Source organism: Choloepus didactylus, chromosome 21, assembly GCF_015220235.1.
Source record: "Choloepus didactylus isolate mChoDid1 chromosome 21, mChoDid1.pri, whole genome shotgun sequence".
NCBI classification, from domain to species: Eukaryota; Metazoa; Chordata; class Mammalia; order Pilosa; family Megalonychidae; genus Choloepus; species Choloepus didactylus.
In genome coordinates, this window is record NC_051327.1 from 8,611,591 (window position 1) to 8,615,567 (window position 3,977).

A 3,977-nucleotide genomic window follows, 5' to 3' on the forward strand; every position below is an offset into this window, starting at 1 on the left:
CTTTGCATGAAGCACACAGGGGTCAAAACCATCAAACAATAGGACTTTCCACAAATCCTGTCTGGATAACTCCATCTCTGATCCCACTTGTACTGAAATGGTGGTCAAGTTCCATGATTGGTTAAATCCTCATGTGGGGCTGAAGCTTCTGGGGTTCCACCCCCAGAAGCCTGGAATTTTCCAAACCATCAGCTTCTGGTTTCTTTGAACCCAAGAGTTCAGTTCTAAGTTTATCTTTCTGAGCTCACATTTTAATATAAGCTGCAAGGAGAAGCCATGCTATATCTACAACTTTTAGCTTTGAAATCTCATCAGCCAAGTATCCCAGATCATCACTCAAATTCTTCCTTCCATCTGACAGCAGGACTCAATTTTGCCAAATTCTCTGCCACTTTAAAATAAGGATCACCTTTCTTCCAGTTAGCAACAATACATTCATCATTTATGCTCAAGTCCTCATCAGAAGTATCTTTAGCGTCCATATTTCTACAACCAGTCTTTTCAAAGGAGTTTAGGCCTTTTCTATCAATCTCCTCACAATTCTTCCAGAATCTTCCTCTTATCCATTTAAACAGTTGTTCCAACATGTTTGGTATTTGCAAACTCAGCAGCACCAGCACCCCCACTTCTCTGGTACCAAAATCTGTTCCAGTTTGCCAATGCTGCCAGTACGCAAGATACCAGAAATGGATTGGCTTTTATAAAGGGGGTTTATTTGGTTACATAGTTACAGTCTTAAGGCCACAAAACATCCAAGATAACACATCAACAATTGGGTACCTTCACTGGACAAGGGCCAATGGTGTCCAGAAAACCTCTGTTAGATGGGAAGGCACATGGCTGGCATCTGCTCCAAGTACTGATTTCAACATTGCTTTCTCCCAGGATGTTCCTCTCTAGGCCACAGCTCCTCTTCCAAATGTCAGCCTCAGTTGCTCTTGGGGCATTTGTCTTCTCTTAGCTTCTCTGGAGCAAGTGTATGCTTTCAACAGCACTCTTCAAACTGTCTCTTATCTGCAGCTCCTCTCTCTCAGCTTCTGTGTATTCTTCAAAGTGTCCCTCTTGGCTGTAGCAAGCTTGCTTCTTTTGTCTGAGCTTTTATAGTGTTCTACTAAACTAATCAAGACCCATGCTGAATGGGTGGGGCCACACCTTCATGAAAATTATCCAGAGTTATCACATACAGTTGGGTGGGGCACATTTCCATGGAAACAACCCAATGCAAATGTTCCAACTTAATCAACACCAATATGTCTGCCCTCACAAGATTGCATCAAGCATGGCTTTTTCTGGGGGACATAATACATACAAACTGGTACAGGTGTCAAAAACACTGTCACCCAGAAACTTGTCTCATATAATAGTATGATTAGGAGAGTCAAATGGTGATATTTTGCATATCTCCATTGCCAACTTATGCCATGGACTATCAGTGCCATCTTGATTTTTGGAAATATTCATTAGTGCCTTTGAATCTAATCAGAGTAGAAAACCAATTGTAAAAGCCCATTTTAGGATTGTTTCTCAAGAACCACTCCTGGTTCCAAAGCGTATTAGTCAGAGTTCTCTAGGGAAACAGAATCAACAGGAGATGTCTGTGAATATGAGATTTTCTAATAGTGCCCTAAGCAACTGTGGGGGAGTACAAGTCCAAATTCCATAAGGCAGGCAGCTAACCAGCAACTCCGAAGGCCTTCAATGAATTCCCCAGGAGAGACTTGATGGCTGAAGAAGAAGTGAAACTTCTCTCTCTTCTTGCTTGAAAGTCCTCAAATGATTGGGTTAAATCCAGCTGATTGAATTCTCACATTGCAGAAGATGTTCACTTCATTGATATGATTAGCCACAGATGCAATCAATTGACTGATGATTTAGCAAACCAGCCTTTTGTTTGATTACCAGCCACAAATATCCTTGCAATAATAGGCCAGTGCTTGCTTGACCAGACACTTGGACACCATCACTTGGCCAAGTTGACACATGAACCTGACCATCACAGTCCAACCCTTGTCAACTTGGCAGTTATACACATCACCTTAAGCAATACTCAATCTCTAAATAGAACACAAAAACAGACATATGTTTCACCTAACCATACTCAGATGACCTGTGTACAGCCAGAAATGCACTAAGTCTCTCCAGAATAGAGTGCAAGTCCTTGGTTAACATTCACTCTTAAATTTGATGTCCTATATCTTAAATACTATGAAATGAACAATACAATGTATGTCATATGATAAGGGGATAAGATAGAGGAGAAAACAAAGATATATATGTATAAAAACATACTCATGACAAAACAAGGAGGAAATATTCGTACCATCACAGTGTATATATTTATCTTTCTGTAGTTATATTTATAGCACATATAGTTGTTTCCTCAGTACACAAACTATTACCCTCCCTCAAAACATATCAACATAAAAATTGTTTTGTTGTTCTTCTCAATTTATGCTCATGTACTCTTGGCCATCAGGGAGTCAACATGCTAAGAAGGTGGAATTATGTTGTGAAAAATTTCTCCTTTAATTTTTGTGCTTTATGCTGGCTTGGTTATATTATGTGCTTCCCTTCTTCCCTCCTTTTCTCCCTCCATCCCTTCCTCCCTTCTTCCTTCCTTCCTTCTTTCCTTCCTTGTTTACATTGAGGGGCTTCACAGATAATATTGAGCTAAATAGCTCCCTGTTTTTCCTCTTTCTAGCAATCTACCTTTTTACTCTGACAGGAAATTTGGGACTGGTTGCATTGGTCATTGGGGATTCCCAGCTCCACAACCCCATGTACTATTTTCTAAGTGTGCTGTCATTCATGGATGCCTGCTATTTTTCAGTTGTCACTCCCAAAATGTTAGTCAATTTACTAGCAGAGAATAAAACCATTTCATTATTGGATGTGCAATACAGATGTTTCTGGTTGTTACTTTTGGGACCACAGAATGCTCTCTCTTGGCTGCAATGGCTTATGATCACTATGTAGCAATCTACAACCCACTGCTGTATTCAGTTAACATGTCACCCCAGGTCTATGTGCCACTGATCATTGCTCTCTATGTTGGTGGCATTTTGAATGCTACATTGCATACAGTGGCCACATTTAGCCTATCCTTCTGTGCACCCAATGAAATTAGACATGTGTTTTGTGACATTCTTCCACTTCTTGCAATTTCTTGTTCTGACACTTACATCAACCAGCTTCTACTCTTCTACTTTGTTGGCTCTATTGAGATAATTACTATATTAATAGTCTTGATCTCTTACAGTTTTATTTGGTTGGCCATTCTGAGGATGTGTACTGCTGAAGGGAGGCAAAAAGTCTTTTCCACCTGTGGATCTCACCTAACTGGAGTGTCACTTTATCATGGGACAATCCTCTTCATGTAAGTGAGGCCAAGTTCCAGCTATGCTTTGGACCATGATATGATAGTGTCTATATTTTACACTACTGTGATTACCATGATGAATCCTGTCATCCACAGTTTAAGGAACAAAGATGTAAAAGAGGCAATGAAAAAAGTGTTTCAGAAAAATTGGTGTATCAATAAAGTATATTTTTGGCATTGAGTCAAATGAAAAGAATGCTGTGTGTCAGTCCATTTTTTTATGGTCAGAAACTAGATAAGAAGATGGCTTGTTTTTAGGTAATGTACCGTAGACTCTTTCCCAATAAACAATTAATTAACCCTCTTGTAAAACATGTTATAAATGTAGATTAACTATGTCATCTATATGCCTATGGCTATTTTCAAACATATGCATATTAAACATTCATTGATGTACATATATTGCCGTTCTTAGTCATTTTGTGACTTGATTTTGGAGTTGATGTTTTCAGGGTTTGATGGTTTCATATATTTTCACATTTTTCACATGAATCCCTCTGCACTTATTATGAAGTTAATTCCCCTTTTGAAATCCCTGGAAGGACTTCTCTGTGATTAATTCATTTGCTCCATGTGTCCTTCCCCATTCAATGCATAT

The 3,977-nt window shown here is 39.2% G+C and overlaps 1 pseudogene; it reads left to right on the forward strand.

Moving 5' to 3' along the window:
- The first annotated feature begins 419 nt into the window (after positions 1-419).
- On the forward strand, positions 420-3,674 carry LOC119517549 (annotated as a pseudogene).
- The last annotated feature ends 303 nt before the right edge of the window (positions 3,675-3,977 follow it).